Source organism: Notechis scutatus, chromosome 3, assembly GCF_049901735.1.
Source record: "Notechis scutatus isolate UNSWTSFEM ecotype Mainland chromosome 3, rNotScu1.2, whole genome shotgun sequence".
NCBI lineage: Eukaryota > Metazoa > Chordata > Lepidosauria > Squamata > Elapidae > Notechis > Notechis scutatus.
Genome location: NC_142011.1, coordinates 141040986 through 141058430, shown reverse-complemented (window position 1 = coordinate 141058430; position 17445 = coordinate 141040986). Strand labels below are relative to the sequence as shown.

General features: G+C 39.1%; 1 protein-coding gene and 1 long non-coding RNA gene across 13 annotated transcripts in view; one reads left to right on the top strand and one right to left on the bottom strand.

Annotated features, from left to right (window-relative positions):
- Positions 1-3756: 3756 nt before the first annotated feature.
- LOC148131415 (uncharacterized) lies at positions 3757-17119 on the bottom strand. Of its 4 annotated transcripts, XR_015748797.1 has the most exons (6): positions 17032-17119; positions 15403-15568; positions 14854-14920; positions 11127-11204; positions 5960-6099; positions 3757-4103 (listed from the first exon to the last, which is right to left on the bottom strand). It is a non-coding gene; the product is annotated as an uncharacterized LOC148131415 (long non-coding RNA). The 4 variants fall into 4 exon arrangements; XR_015748799.1 differs by lacking the exon at positions 11127-11204; XR_015748798.1 differs by lacking the exon at positions 14854-14920.
- RREB1 (ras responsive element binding protein 1) overlaps positions 16555-17445 on the top strand; it is a 171848-nt gene continuing 170957 nt past the window's right edge. For 5 of the 9 annotated variants that reach the window (XM_087961270.1, XM_087961257.1, XM_087961259.1 and 2 more), the window contains exon 1: positions 16555-16743. The gene's annotated coding sequence lies outside the window, so the exon portion shown is untranslated. Of the gene's footprint in view, positions 16744-17091; positions 17199-17445 lie in introns of those variants that run through there. The other 4 variants (XM_087961267.1, XM_087961269.1, XM_087961255.1 and 1 more) reach the window with 1 other exon arrangement.

The following is a 17445-nucleotide window of genomic DNA, read 5'->3' as shown; positions in this document are numbered from 1 at the left end:
TGCTACATTGCAAGAACAGGAAGGATAAAACAAAGGTGGCGAGAGATATACACATATGCAGACTAAAACAATCAGTATGCTATATGGCTGTATCTAAGGTAGCCATCGAGTTTAACAGACACTTCCTGTTTCCTGACTTCCTCCTACGTTCTCCCTGGAGGCTCATGGATGCAGCTTGGTCGGCCAATCAGACATAAGGAACTATTTCTGTAGATCTGCCTGTTCTATGCTTACAGTATTCTATAAAATAGTTTCTGTTGTCAGCTGCTGTCTGTGATAACATACTAAAGAGTTATTCATTTGGACTGTATAGTTTTAAATTATTAAAAAAAAAACCATTCCCCCAGTTCTTGACAGCTGAATGGATCTGAATCATTTTTACTAAAATGTGTTTGGATCGTATTGCATTTGATTGAAGACATAATTATGGAATTTAAAAAATAATCTCAAACATCATGTATAGATCCACTCTGGACATTTGTGGGTAGGGAGGGTGGAAACAAAAATGCAAAAATCAACTCCAAACATATCAAGAATGGGTTGTATTGTGGCTATATAGTTTTTTTTTAAGTAGAATAGTAACTGAATAGTAGAATATTGGATTATTTTGCAATGTCATGATCTGGAAAGAAGTAAATGATATATATTTGATTTTGAAGTAAAGATTAATATTTTCAGAGGCACACAGGTTTTTGTGTGTATCTGTTCTAATGAAATTGACAGCTGAAAATGGATTCTCCCCATTCTTATTAATGCCAAGAGGTTAGTTATGTAAAAATTAATTATATACAGTATATTTACACATTCTCTCTCTCGCACACACACACAGACACAGACCTTATACGCATGAGAAACCTTTATAAAGATAATTTATTTTAGTACTGCAGTTCCTTATTTTTTTCTATTGCTTTCCTATTTTATTGAAAATAGGAAGAATATTAAGATTGTTAAATTATGCTACAAATCATTCAAACAGAAAAAAATCCTTCTCCTATAAAGGTGATAAATAATATAAACATCTATAGTATTTACTATATATGGAATATCTATGCTTATCTTTTTGGAATATTTTCATTTTATTTCTACATCACTTCCTTGCATGTGTCTTTTGATTTACTTACATGCTAAGAAGAAAAGACAAACCCAGCCTTGCTTTAAGGCATTATTAGACAAACTGCATCATGGCTTATCCCCTTTCCATTTCTTTTTCTTTTGTTCAATAATTTGCAGCCATTGGGTTGAGATGATAGCAGATTGCAGGGATTCAAAGAGAATAAAGCTTGTTTGCCCTCAGTATAAGCTCATTCTAAGATTTTTTAAAACAAAGTGCTTTGAATCTTGTCTATATAGAAGTTGCAACATGGTGTATTTCCTACATACATTTATTTTGCGTGATTAGTCCAGGCCCCAATGGTTTCCAAACTTTTATAAAACTTGGAGCAGGGAGAAATTCAACATACCCAGTGCTCCCAAGGCATCATAATCCTTTTTTTGTTTACAATTGCCACTCCTTTTCCTACTTTTCATTTGGTATGTAATCTGGTGCTTCAAGGATCATTACGTGCTTAACTCCACCATGCCGACAGAACAGCTGAACATGCAGAAAACCGAGAACCCACCCTCTCAACTTGCTCTTCTATTTCTGCTGTCAAGGAACCTCAATCACAAACTCTGATTAGCAGAAAACAAATGATTTCTGACCTGATGGTCCATATGCAAGATGAGACTGGACCTACCTTGCTCGCTGTTTTTGGACATTCCTTAACCAGCCACAGATTCTTAGAACTTAAAAGAAGACTTTGTACACGTAAATTGCTCAAATTTGCTTAGGTGCCTGCCTGAATTGATGAATGCTGTTTTAATGGATAAAATTTAAATCTGTGAATCCCAACAGTGGTTTTAAATCAAAACAAAAATAAAAAGTTCCTTGTTAACAAAATCATGGCAAATATTGCCATTATTTAATAAAAAGACTGAATGCTCTTAGTGTGTGCACACACACGTGTGTAATATATAATACAGATGTATGCACACACATAAACACATATCTACCTACTTAGTTAACTTTAACAGGTACAGGTGCTCTTCTTTTTCTCATGCAGCCATTAATTGGAGTTAGGAGAAAATTCTCAAATGTATTTTTTGCTTGTATTCTTAATCAGGCTTGGAATTCATGTTTCCAGGGGCTACTCTATTGCTGCACCTAATTTATGCTGCAATTCACATTGTTAAGCCTGCTCCACTCTCCCCCAAATTATTTCCCAGATTTGGGGGAAGGAAACGCTTCTGCTGACATTTATGGCATATATAGCTAACTTTAACTGAGAAAATGTTATTAAAAATAGTATTATAAGGGTAATATTAATTTGCAAGAAAAGATGGACCATGAGGTAACACATCAATGTTTTAGTGAGGCTATGAATACTGAGGGCAAAAAATCATTCAGAAATTAAATGTATCTCTGCATCACCATTTTTGTTTTATTTGTCCCCATTGATATATACTTGTGGATACAATTACTTTACAGACAATCCATTCTATGCAACACATTTTATGCCATCAAACAGGCATCCCTGGTAGGGTGTGTCAAATTTTTCAACTTTCAATTTCCAAACATTATGGGGTACTCAAAATTTGTGACGTGCCTTGAGGATTGTAAAAATATTATGGTTACTTTAATATAATTTAGATGTGCTTGGTAAGTAACTACATAAATATCATAACCTTTTGTTTGTTTCATTTGAAGCAATAATAGCTTCATCATCTTTTTTTCTCTGGTGCAACAAATTTTGCAAATATTTATTTTTATTCTGCCCTTCCGCCAGGATACACATTTTATAAGATCTATTGATACCTTCTGTGGACAAAATGCTTCCAAAACCAGCTGTATCAGATCAGTGGTAGGAGAGAGCTATATCGCCACTGCCATCTCCTGCTTACGAGCACCTCAAAGGTATGTGGGAAAAGATAGGCCTTGGCCTAATCCAACAGGGCTATTCTTCCATACACAATTATCTCAATTCTTCTTCACTACAGGTAGCCTTCGACTTACGATCACAATTGAGTCCAAAATTTCTGTGGCTTAAGTGAGAGTTATTAAGTGAGTTTTGCACCATTTTATGACTTCCTTGCCACAATTGCTAAGTGAATCACTGCAGTTGTTAAATTAGTAGCAGTTGTTAAGTGAATCTGGTTTCCCCATGGACTGTGCTTGTCAGAAGGCTGCAAAAGGGGCTCACATGACCCTGGGACACTGCAACCGTCATAAATAGGAGACTGTTGTGTCTAAATTTTGATCATGTGACCAAGGGGATGCTGTAATGGTGTGAAAAACAGTCATAAGTCATTTTTTTCCACTACTGTTGTAATTTCGAACAGTCACTAAATGAATTGTGAGTCTAGGACTAACTATAGTCTATAATAACATAGTAATTGGCTCTATGTCAGTGATGATTCAATGAAGACCACAACTAAAGTTAAAGTTTGATATGCTGAAGATAGATTACTTCTCATAGATTTTGGATGGCATTCCACACCTATTTATTTGTTGCTTGCTTTTATATTCAACTTACTTTCAGAAAGTAAAGGCAGCATGAGGCAATTCTCTTCCCATGTTACCCTACCAGCCTGTGAATGAGGAAGATGATCTGAGTGAGATCTGAGCCTCATTCTCTCCAGTCTTTAACTAGTATGTCATACGAGTTAAAACTATGAAATTGCCAGCCCTTCAAAATAGACCAGGTCAACAAACAAACATTATTAGGGGTTGAGGGTTGGTAGTTTATTGTGGTAGAGTACAATAACAAAATCTTGAAATCATATCCTATCTTATACTAAACAAAATCAAGGCTGGGTTATTTTGAGTTATTTCCTCACACTTTCTTCCATCTCTGGTGCGTGCAATATCTTGTCCAAAGCTCTACTTCCTCCTCCTTTAACAGTTGTATCTTTCCCAGGTCCAAATTCCTTGAAATAGCAATAGCCACCATTGCAGAGCATTTGAAAGGGGACAAAATACATTTGTGGAGAGTTAAATTACTACTGAATATTAGTCTTGACCTGGCTTCTGTTCAAATGGGAGCGATTCCATACGTAAAGATAAACTAAAAGAAAGAAAAAAGAAACAAGAGAAAGAAAAAGTACAATATCAAAAACAATAGGAAATGAGAAAGAAGAGCAAAAAACTACTTATAGAAACATTTGTTTAAAGTTTTAAACCAGTTTGCTTTAGCAGTTAAGGCAGCAGGCTAAGAAACCAGGAGGCTGTGAGTTCTAGTCCCACCTAATGCAAGAAAGCCAGCTGGGTGATTTTCATTCTCTCTCAGCCCAATCTATCACAAATGGTTGTTGTGGGAAAAATAGAAGGAGGAAGTATCATGTATGTTCATCACTTTGAGTTATTTATAAAAAAAGTTTAAAGGCAGGATAAAAATTAAATACATTTCTAATCTTCTGTGTAGCAGTTATAGACATATAATATCACCCTTCAAAATTACATGATACAATTTTTTTTTCCTCATATATGCCCCTTAATTTATTTGGTAGATCCAGAAATCACCGGTTTATTTTTATCCATTTTCAGCAAAAAGTCCCAAAAGGGTTTTTATTCTTTTAGAAAAATAGTGGTTGTTTCCTCCCTGATCAAACAAGTCAATTTAGCCATTTCTACAAGCTCTATCATTTTCACAGTCCACTCCTTTATGGTGCATATTTCTCTATTCTTCCATATTTATGCATTTAATAACCTTGCTGCCATTGCCATACAGAAAACCAACCATCCATAAATCTTTTCTAATTGACTTTCTGTAAGTCCTAGTAAGACGTGTTCTGGTTTCATCTGATCAAATTTGAGATATTTCCAATGACCTCGTTGGCCCTAAGGTGATACAGAATGCTGGATTAGATAGGCCCTTGACATATTCAGGAGGATTTTTTCTTACTTTCTGAACCATCAGAAACATTAAATTCTAATGTTTTGGATGGGCGGATGGATAGACTGAGATAGATTGACAAGTGGAGATTCAGGTTATTTATTAAATAAAAACACTAATGAAAAACTCAGATTTTTACTGGGTTAGTAAAATACCCTTTACAGCAGTTGCATCTTCTACTGAAATTGTAGCAAAGAGATGCTAAGTTCACACCCCTGTGAGCTCAATACATGCTTGGAATTGCAAACAAAAACTGCATATATGAAAGATGGAGCAAAAGATCTATGGATTTGGTTATTAGCCTTATGTATAAGGCAAAGCCCTGGCTTACTTCAGCTGTGGATATGCATCCTGCATAGATGCACAGCCTAATCATCCTGCCATTAAAACACTCTGCTAGCTCCATTCAGTTTCCCTGGCTCCACCCCGCAAGGGATTATGGGGGTCATTAAATGAAGATGATAATGATAGGTGCACAGCCTAATAGGGAGGGTCCTGCTGAATATTTTGCCTTTACATTCTGATATTGCCCCGTTAGTGTTTTTCATTTTTTGGAAGCTGCTTGTTCCTTCCATTAAGGAAAGGCTTATATTTTGTTGCTATAAATATGTAACGGTAAAATCATAAAAAGAAAATGTTGAATCAGTTGACTTGAAATTTAATCCTGTGGAACCTGAAACACTGAGATAAGGCAAACATCCTTTTCTTCCATTGTGAAATGCCAACAGAGCCCAATGCTGCTTGTTCACAACATAATTATTGCTGTTGGTTGTTTTTTTTTAAATAGCTGGTGGCTGAACAAAGGTAGTAGCTTACCATTTGGTCAAAAGAACAAAAATGTACCAAACTGGGTGGAGTTAAAACATGGCATGGAGGTACACAGTGATGTGAACATTATTTCTAAGACGATGTGGCTGAAACTGTTATCTTCTTTGCTGCCTGGGATAAAAACTAAATCAGGTAAAGTTGTTTACCACTCACCCAGCCCAAGTCTGTGGTTTAAATGCCTGGAAGTCATTGTTATTCACCTGAAATGAATATGCAGGTAGCTAAGGGCAAGGCTATACTTGTGAAGAGTCATTATGATCCACCACGCCTTCTTTTTGTCTCCTTTCCTTCCCACAGGGTGCAGGTAGTACAGGACAGCAACGTTCTTCCCACAAAAGGTCTAAAGATCAGGTGAAGGTAGACTTGGTGAGGCAGATAAAAAGGAAGACATTCTCTTCTTCCAAACTGGTCCATCCAGAAACAGAAACTCTCAACCGGAGAGAAAGTTGACTTGGTTTAATGATAATTAAACTGATGTTCAAACTCCTTCTTTGCAAGTGAGTATTTCTGGACTAATCACCATTTCTCAGTCCAGCCAACCACAGAAGAGAATTGAGTTAGAAGAGACAGAAGAGAGATGAGTCCACGAAGAAGCAAGGAACTTATTATGATAGAAATAACAGAATAATAGAGTTGGAAGGGACCTCAGAAATCTTTTCATCCAATTCCCTGCCTAAGCATGAGAACCTATACCATTCCAGACAAATGACTGTCCAATCTCTTCTTAAATACCTCCATAACACCCACAACTTCTAGAGGCAAACCTTTCCATTGACTGTTCTCATAAACAGGAAATTTCTCCTTAGTTCTAGGTTGGATTCTCTTTGATAAGTTTCCATATATTACTTCTTGTCCTGCCCTTAGGAGCTTTGGAGAATAGGTTAACCCCTTCTTCTCCATGACGGCCCCTCAAATATTGGAAGACTGCTACCATGTCAACCCTAGTCCTTTTATTTGTTAGACTAAACATACTGAGTTCCTGCAACCAACCATTCATTGTATGTTTTAGCTTCCAGATCCCTAATCATCTTTCTTGCTCTTCTATGTATGCTTTGTAAAGTCTCAATGTTTGGGGTTTTTTGGTATTGTGAGCAAAACTGGATGCAGCATTCCAAGTGGGGTCTTACCAGCGCAGTATAAAGCGATACTAGTACTTCATGCGATTTTGATACTATCCCTCTGTAACGTTAGAACTACAGAAGGGCAAAGTATTAAACATACCGAGAGATCAATAAAAAAATGCAGCATGTCATACATATATAAATTATTTCTAAAAATACATGCACTCAAGGTAGGGTTTTATTTATTTTTTGGGAGACAGTGTAATTTAGTAATGAGAAAAATCACAACTGTTCAGTCAACATCCCTCTACAGTTCAATAGACAGGCTTTTCAGACATTTGCATCATGCCTCAAAAGCTGTTAGACCTGTCAGAGTAGAAATTATAGCAGGGAGAAGAAATAAATGGGGGTGAACTTCAGGGAAACGTATTTGGGTGCAATGTAGAGTGTTCCTGAACAACACTCATAGAGTTGCCCAATGGTGATGTGATGATGGGGAAAACCATCATCTTAGCTTTGCAATACATTAATTAGGGCCCGACTTTATTCAAGCAGTGACCTAGAAAACAAGCCAACAACCCATTCAGAAGAAAGCCGAATTCTTAAATCAGTGGATGAACTAAAGGAAGGTTATCAGGCTTCCTCGCTTTTAAAATAAAAAGCAGGGAAGAGTATGAATAGGTAGAGCTTTTCCAGTCATAAACTCGATCAAACACTCTAACTCCATCTGGAATGAAAGGAGTTAATGGGTCTCTGGGAAACCTACATTCATGAGAGATAGAGTCTTTTAACAATGGAAATCTAAAACAACAGTGTTATCAGCTTTGGTGAATAAGAGCTGGGCTATTTATACCATTGGGCTTTGAATGATCAAGACTGTGCAACCAATGAAAATAGAATCCACTCCTGTTTTCCCCTCTAGAACTGTGCATTTGTATCCACACATTCTTACTTTTCAGTTGAAGACACAGATCTGATGAAATGGATCGTTGTTCACACAATACATCGGCTAGCCTTTATCGTTCTTAAGGTATTTTTGCTGTCGTGGACTAAGAGAATTACTGTATATTCTGGAACTTATTTTATTCCCAGGCTTTGAAGTTCCATCCGGCTTGTAGTCATAGGCCATTCCTCTACAGAGTTGATCTAATCATTCCGAAAGACCATCTACCCAGCAGCTATTCCTTTTTTGGGGGGGTCTGTTAATGGATTCAGATGTCCTGATTAATAACTCATTCACATAGTGATAAGGGTATCAGGAGGAGACTGTCTTTCACTGAAAACTATTGTTTCTCTAAAGACAGAGTGATACTACTGATTGCCTTCTTGGGAAATGTTGAGATGACCTTATAAATTCAGGGCCACTCTTTCCTGGCTGGAGGGTGAGGCAAATGCCGGATGGTGTTGCTGAGAAACTGATGCCATGGTTCTGAAGGACATCATCCTATGGCTCTCCCCTGCAGAAGCTTTGGAAGATGCTGGCTCATCAGAGATGTTGAAGCAGATTGGCAGCCCAGTTGGCTATTTTTACCTGAAATATGCACCAGTCTTGAATTTTACTGCAGGTAACAGCATATACCATCTAACATCTGTACAGTCGTGTGACTAACATGTAATTAAAATGGTAAACATATATTCCATATATCCTCATCCTCCTAAATGAATACACTATAAGATGAAGACTTCTTCATTAAAGGTTATGGGGTGGATCTACCACATTCTGCAGGTTGGTAGATAGGATGTTTTTGAATTATCCAATCTAAGACTAAAAGACAGTGACTAGTTCAAAGTCACCCAGCCAGCTTCTGTTTCTAAGGAAGGACGAGAACCTGGGTCTTTCCACTCCTAATCCAGCACCCTAACCATTAGACCATACTGGTGGTCATCTAGCTATAGATTTATACCAGGGGTGTCAAACTTGCGGCGTCACATTGTCATCACATGACGTATCATGACTTTTTCCCCCTTTGCTAAATCGGGGCTGGGCATGGCTAGCGTGTGACGTGTCTGGCTGACATCCCTGATCTATACTTATATGAATGGCTATATAAACATAACTAGATTTTTCCTTGAAATCTATCCTTTGAATTAATAAATAAGTTTATGATTTATATTTTACAAAAATAGATATTTCAATAGGAAGCTTTCACTTATGCAGTGGTACCCCGGTACTCATTGTTAATTGGTTCCAGGAGGTGCAATGAATACCAAAAATGATGAGTACCAAACTATTTTTTCCCCATAAGGAATAATCTAGTGAGTCACAAGGCAGCCGACACGGACAAGTTTTATCTTGTTTATTGAGTACCAAACAATGAGTACCGGGACAAAATTTTCATGTCAAAATGCATTGAGTACTAAATTTGATGAATTTCAAAGTAGTTGAGTACCAAGGTACCATTGTATATGACAAAATAGATATTTTAATATTCATTTTTATTTTTAAATATTTATTAAACTAACTATGCAAATACATTTGTAATGTTTGGAAACTGTTGGGCTGGGAGTGACATTTCAAGGGAAAAAAGCAATTCTGTTGCAATACAATTAGATGCATTTTTCTCCCAAGTATTGTACTTAAATGAAGCTGCAAAGGAATAAGGAACATATGGGGGCTGTTGGCCCATATTAGTGTTCCCCCTTCTTCCTTTCCTGCAGGCTGATTATAGGTGTGTCTGTTGAATTGGCATCCCATGCTGTAAATACTTATTCACACAGTAGCAGATTGCATATTGTATATAGCCGTTTATAAAGGCTTTGTATTATCTTATGCCAAAAAGATGGCTGCGAGAGGTTAGGAAGTTGGAAGTTAGAGTGGATTTAGAAGTCCATGTATATTTGATTCAACACGATGTTCCAATGGGACTTGTTCTTTGGTAACAAGTCTCATTGGCTTCATCATAAAAGCCACTGTTTGGTTTTAAAGAGACCTTTAAATATTCTTTTGCTCTTTTGCAGTCATCCCCAGACCTAAATCGACTCAGCTACAAAAAGGTTTTTATGAGATCGCTAAAAGTTTTGCTGGTGAATCTGTCATAACTCAAATCTTGCTGCAATTTCTAGAGCTCTTTGCATGGATTTATATAGATTTATAGGTCTTTCCATCCACAGTTTAGGGCAGGTAACAAAAGCAATATAGCACCATCACAGGATAAAACTTACTCCATTGTTAAAATAGCTGAATTGTTTAAATTCTGAGATGATTTTTTTGTTTAAGCCTAAACAGTTTGGTTTTCATCTCTTTCAAACCATAAAAGATTTCGTTGGATTATACCACTGGTTCATCCTGCAAGGAATCCGCCTTCCAATTAATGACAAATCAATGATTGGATTCTATGGATAATAATGGGAAAGTGTGTTTGAACTATAATTTAATACCTACATTTAGCACGGTTTACACAATAAGCTAAAACCAAGCCAAACACATTATGGTTTAGTTCAATGTGTGAATTCTACCCACTGCAAAGAAGTGTGGGACAGCATTTAGGTATAGTATCTACGTCACCTTGATATCTACCTTCCCCAGCCACTAAATGGATGGCACCCATTCTACGAACATGTGTGGAATAGAGAGATTCTGCAGATAATCCGAGAGAAAAAACATAATATGGAAAACAGAAGCATTGGAGTTTGCCAGCTTCCCATTTTGTTTTAATTAATCCAATTTAACAAATATATTAAACAGTTAGATTAGATCAGGAAATTGGCTGGCCCAAATGCTGCAGATTGCTTGTCCATGTTTATAGGGTTGGGTATGAAATGTAGGCAACCTATTCTTCAGGCTCACTGTGGGTGTCTGATGTTAAGAGAATATCAAGGGCTTCGTAACAGGCAAGCTAAAGTGTTATTCATAACTTTCTCAGGAGCATAAAATTGTACCAAGACATGGTAAAACCTGCTGTTCCACTGTACCGGCACAGGCACAATGCTGCCATTGATACTGTCCTTATTTATGGTATACAGGATGTTTTAAGGACAAGTATAGGTGTATAATATCTCTAGCTCTGTTTCCCTATCCTTTTACAAAATGTCACTAATCGGTAGGAAAACAATGGACTGGTCACACAATAGGATGGAGAGAGTAGGATGGAGACAGAGAAGAGTCCAGTTCTGATAATTGCTAGGCCAGTTTTTGCTCTGCTTATATGTGTCTCGCACACCTATGTTTGGAAGGAGTCTCAGTTGAAATAGCACAAGTCTAGAATAAGCGCTCAACCCACGTTCAAGAGCAAACTGGCAGATGTAGCTGACAGGCGTAGAAAGAGGTATGTGAAGCAGCAGGAAAAGAGAACTCTAATTTTCTTACTATACTGTGTAGTTGTCCATCTTGAGACTGCTAACCAACTGTTGCTGAAACTGATCCAAAATATCTGAGCTTGGGAAGCTGATGGAGAGAGAGAAATGCCAGCTTTGAATGTGTCCAAGCATATCTGAAAGAAAGTACGCAAGGAAGGAAGGGAACATGTCTTCACTTAAAATACCCAATAAATGTTGATTGAACCTTTGACAGTGGCATTGGCTTGAATGGTCAGGGAAATAGATTGCACCCAGGACAGAATTGCCATAGTTTCACATGCTTAAATGGTAAAGGACTGCTGTAACACCAGAACAGTGAAGGACAACTTTTAAATCAGGGATCTCCCAACCTTGGCAACTTTTAAGACTTGTGGACTTCAACTCCCAGAATTCCTCAGCCAGCTGGTTGAGGAATTCTAGGAGTTGAAGTCCACAAGTCTTAAAAGTTGCCAAGGTTGGAGATCCCTGTTTTAAATTACATCAGTATGCGTTGAAGAGGAGATGAAGGTAGTTATTTTGAACTGGTGGCATTAAAAAGGGTGTGGGTACAAATAGAGAAAGACTTCCAATTTTGTTTGGCCCCAACATAGAGCTAATACACTAGATCAGTGTTTCTCAACCTGAGCCACTTTTAAGATGGATTTCAACTCCCAGAATTCCCCAGGAGTTGAAGCCCAAACATCTTAAACGTTGCCCAGGTTGAGAAACACTGCAGTACTTCGCTGAGTAATTCAGAGCTATATTATTTGAAGATTTGTGTTATCTGCTGCCTTAGATTCACTTATGGCATTTGTGTGATTCCTTTCCTACAGGCATTTCAAAAGGCCTTAAACCCATTATTTTATTAGTGCTTTCCTCAAAGACAACTGGGTACTACGTAATCCAACTGTTCTTATGTAGGTAATGCTGTGTATTTTCTTTGTAACATATTATTGTTCATTTGTTTTCTGCACATCATCTTGGCAAGGCTTCGCATTACTATGTGGTTTATGAGCGCCTTACATAAAGAACTAATAAGCATACCCTCCATTAGTCAGCATTGCAGATTTCACTAGCTCAGCAATCTAAGAATTCATTTTAAAACAAGCATTGTCAAATCAGTTGCTGTATTTATTTATTTACATGCTAAATTTATATCCCAGCTTTGTTTTGTAAATTTAAGATGGTGTACATAATGCTTTCTTCTTCTGTTTTCCCACAAAAATGACAGGTGAGGTTGTCGCACTGAAACAGAGTGACCCAAAGTCATCCAGCTACCAGCTGTTAGGTACAACAGGGCTCTCCAAACTGGTAACTGTTAAGACTTGTGGACTTCAATTCCCAGAATTCCCCAGCCAGCATGGTTGGTTGAGGAATTCTGGGAATTGAAATCCAATCTTAAAGTTGCCAAGTTTGGAGATCCCTGATATAGGACAACTGGAATTCAGTTATTTACCTCTATGTCTAAGGAATTCCGCAAAACTTTGGGAAGAGCTACAGTATGTCCTAATGTATAAGATGACCTACTCGCACTCTTACCCCGACTGTCTCTTTGTGCTCGATGAGAAGAGCTTTCCTTTTCTGCAATCTGTTTTCCCCCTTTTTCTGAAGAAATCAAATAGGGAGAGAAGATTATGAAAGGAGAATCTTGTACTGTAATGCAACGGCTAAGCTTAGTTTCCTAAGAACTAAAGGGAAGGAAGAAGATATCTTACGTAACCTTTCTTTGCCTGGCATTTTCCAGCTTTGCTTTTTTCTTCTTCCTGGCATAGCTTGGAATCTGAACTTTCTATCCCAGCATCTCTAGAAAGAGTTTAAGTGGCAAAAGAAAATTAAACATGCCAAGTTCCTTTGCCTTTGAGGTTTTTTTTTTAAGGCAGAATAGAATTTGGCAACTGATCTACTGAGGACAGTCCTCTATCTGGGGGCTTCTTGTGTCTGGAAGGTTCTTCAAATCTAGTTGGAAGATAAAGAACCCTAACAAGAGAGAGCAGGGTGCTTAAGTGACCTATTAACAGTGAGGCACATAATTAGCAGGACATAGTCTTCTGCATTTATAGTTTAATTCATAGTAATCATTTCTAAATTTAAGTCATTGGGGTCAACACAAGTACAGTTTATGCAAATGTATTCCATTTTTAGGGAAATCCCTTTTCACTCTTTTGGGCAATGCTGCCTAAATCGATCACTCTGAGCTATGGTGTGGGGGCAGTGGTGGTATTTGACTGGTTCGGCTCCAAGGATCATCTATGAGTGGACTGGTTCGCTCTGATGATCAGCTGCTGGGCCCGCCTGCCTGCCCTGATACTATTCTGACCTTTTATTTCCTGGTTCTCAAGCTCAGCTGCACAGCGGATTGCTGTTGAAGACACAGGGAGACTGCAGGATTACATTGAGGTCAGTAGCAAACCCTCTGTGCGTGCGCGCACTCACTGAACTGGTTGTTACACCAGTTGAATCACCAGGGGGTGTGAGGACTGAGTTAGCCTTTCTTATGTGGCTCATCAGTTGCCGTCTCTGCTTCCTGATTCAATCGGAAAAAGTCCTAAGCATCTGGAGGCACATGGACAAATGACAGTGCTTTATAGTGAGACAATCTGCTGATCACTGGTAATCCGAAAGCCAAGATCAATAATTCTAAGAGTCTGAACTTAAGGCCTTCTCTCCCATAGGTGAACTATGGATTCTCTCCCTTTTCTTTCTGAATACGACTACTTTACTCAGGAATACCACAGAAATAGCAATGCTAATCCTTTCTGTTGAATCCTGTTCATTCACTCAGTGGTGAACAAAATAATAATACTTGCAGGGGAGCCCCCAAAAACTTGCCAGAGTTTAACACCCACTCTCAAAACCAGGAGCATCTCAGAGAACACAACGAAGGTTAATTGTACCTGGTGCTTCCAAAATACTGATTTATGCTTGGCTGGGGAGAGGGAGAGAGGACAAATACACTGGAATGAGTGGACATTTGAGCAGGAACATTTTTCCTTCAGTTACTATTTGGAAGGGTTTCTACCTGGTCTGTTTGCAAGGCCTTTCCTTTCCACATGGTCTCTGTGATCACCAGAAAAAAAGGAACCGATTCCATAATGAGCAGCTATTATTCACAGGGCACAATGAGCCATCTTTTAGCAGAGTGCATGAATCAAAGCAGTGTGGTTAGTTCATGCTTCAGTGTATCCTACAAACTCTGTGAATATTTTAGGGATACCACATGAACATAGCCTAACTGGATGAAGGTAAGGATTTAAGAGCCTATATCAGTTGTATGCGTTTGAGTAGAAATTGTTTGCAGGAATAGCACATTGAATTGGTTGTCTGAATGTGCCATGTGATTTCAGACCAGCATATTGCAGTTACAGTGGAGAGCCCGCCTCCTAACACACTGGAAAATTTAATAATGGCATCAAAAAACATCCCTGTACAGTTTTGTAAACTAGATGGATTAGTATAACCCAAAGAGATTCTTTGACTCCTGTTGAATACGGCACTCTGACAAATGTTCATTTTAAAACTGTTTTGCAAATCAAATGTGCTTCCATATTGTAGGCGATGTTACTATATGGCAGGGGTGTCAAATTTATGTCGTCACGGTGGTGCCACATTACTAATCACAACTTTTCCCCCTTTGCTAAACCGGAAGTGGCCAGTGCGTGATGCATCCAGGCCGCTGGCCTTGAGTTTGACAGCCCTGCTATATGGTATCTGTTGTAGTATCCCCAGTACATATTCATTGGAAATCCTGTTTTACTCACCAATTCTGATCATCCACTTAGCAATCTTTTGAGTTCTTGAATACAGGTAGTCAAGTTAGAATCACAACTGAGGCCAAAATTTATGTTGCTAAGTGAAACATTTGTTATGTGAGTTCACCCCATTTTACAACTTTTCCTGCCAGAGTTGTTAAGTGAATCATTGCATTTGTTAAGTTAGTAATGCGGTTCTTAAATCTGGCTTCCCCCATTGACATTGGTCTTTAGAAGGTTGCAAAAAGGGGATATCACAAGACCCCAGGACAATAATAAATATGAACTAGTTGCCAAGCATCCAAATTTTGATCATGTGACATGGGGATGCTGCAAAGGTTGTAAGTGTGAGAAATGGTCGTAAGTCACTTTTTTCAGTGCTGTTGTAACTTTGAACGGTCACTAAATGAACTTTTATAAGTTGAGAACTACCTGTATTCCACTAGTCTGGGATAATGGATGCAAACCACTTGTCCCATAAATAATAGAACTTTTTTCATCCCTAGAATTGACCAAAATTCAACAGAACCTCTGTGTAGGAGAAAAGAAAGTGCTTACATTATTCACACACCCCTTCCTCTTGGACCTTCATCATACTTCTTATCCTGCTCTGAAGTTGCCCCAAAATCCTGCAGTTCCTGCGCCCCCATTTCCTTTCTTGTGGCCTCCATGTTTGACAGATTTTGATTCAAACCAATAAGTAGTATTAACTTGGGTACCTGAGCTGAACCAAAATTAAATATTTTTAAACCCAACTATTACATTAAAGCAATAAACAGCATGTCCTTAAGGCTACATTCTAAGAATGCTTTACTTGGGAGCAAGTTCTGCAGCTCTCTATGGAACTTAACTTACGAGCATCCAAAAAGATCACACAGCAGGAAGTAATAAAAAAAAATCAAGTTAAGGGCACAGTGCATTTGGACATAAGGCCTGATGAACTTAGAGGTAATTACATTCAATACTGAGCTATGTTGGCATGCAAGTTATCCTTGGGCACATAGGTTTACAAGGCAACTAAGAAATTAATTAAACTACTGATGATCCCACCTAATGCAGAACCAAGATTTTCCATCAATTTGTCAAATATGACAAAATGCTCCCATTGGCACATCCTGCTATAAACCCTAATGAAAGACCTCTCACTTTATACTATGCCCCAAACAACCAACTAAATTATACTTTCAAAAAGTGAATTCAGGAGACAACATCCATCCCCCACTCAAAGATTGACATAATGAGACTACTGAGATACTACTTTATTGAAAGCCTGTTATGGGAATATATTTAATAAATAAATGAAGAAGCAAGGAACATAAGCCTGGTCCAAAATAAAGCTTAAAAATAATCATTAAAACATCCTCTGTCAATTATCTCAGTATGTTTTGGCTGCTAAAAAAATAATAATTCTGGGTGAATAACATCTGAAGTAACATGGAGGATGCCTTCCTCCTGTCCATTTGTCTGGGTGGAGCAAGGGATGAGAAAGCCTCCTGCGAGCCGCCCTGAACTTAAGCTTACACATCGGAGCTTGCAAGCCTGTTGCTAATTGCGCCCACTTGTTGCTCCATCCAACCTCTCGGCTGGAGTAGTAGAGCCACAACACACGCGGGGCTTCTTCGCCTTTCTGGTTAATTAGATGAGGGGGGAAGAAAGAGATGAATGCGTGGCACCTGGCTGACAATGGATTAAGCCGCTAGTAGAGAGACAGGGGAGCGGGGCAGATCCCTTCAAAGCTGATACTGCTCGGTCTGCATCCCTGCCGCTTTTATCAGTCGCAAACACCCAACCGCCTCTCTCTCGGCACAGCAGCAGCAGCAACAGCAGCAAGCGCTTCCTCCTTACAACTGGAAGTCTGTGTAATGGAGGGGAGGCAGCAGTCACCACCGCCGCCAGATGGTACGTTACCGCCAAGAGCCTTTCTAGTCTGCACACTTCCTCCTTCGTATCCCCACCATCCTTCGAAGGAAGGGAAGGGAAAAGTTATTTATTAATACGCGCAACGCTGCAAACGGGGAGGGGGCAGAGAAGAGGCTGAAAAGTTATCCTCGGATGCTTTGGCCAAGTGTCCCCCCAAGTTGCTAAGTAGTAGTACGCTTCCTGGCTCAAGGCGACCGGGGGGGTGGGGGGAGGGAAAAAAAAAAGAGAGAGATAGAGAGGAGGAGGAAGGGGAAAAGTTTTACTCACTTCTCTTCTTGGAGCAGGAGGAGGAGGAGCCCCTCCCAGCCAAAGAGAAGGAGCGAGCGAGAGAGATAGGGATGCTACCGCTCGCAACCAACAAGCGAGCAGCAGCCTGGCTGAGTAACACGTTCCCTGGAGACTAGCAGGAGCAACACGTGATGTGTCTACTTAGGGTGAGGAGAGGGGGAGAGCGGCTGAGGAGTGGGCAGGGGGGCGAGGACGGGGTCGCCTTCGAAGCGCTGCTGTAGAGCCGGAGGTCCAGAACTTTGTCCATCTTCTTCCATCGGGGAAGAGGAAGAAGGGAACTTATCGTAGACTTGATGAACTTTGCACATCCATAAGAAACGCCATTTTGAATTTGATTCCTCTCTCTCTCTCTCTCTCTTCCCCCCCTTCTCCCTCCGGAACAAACTTCGTTTC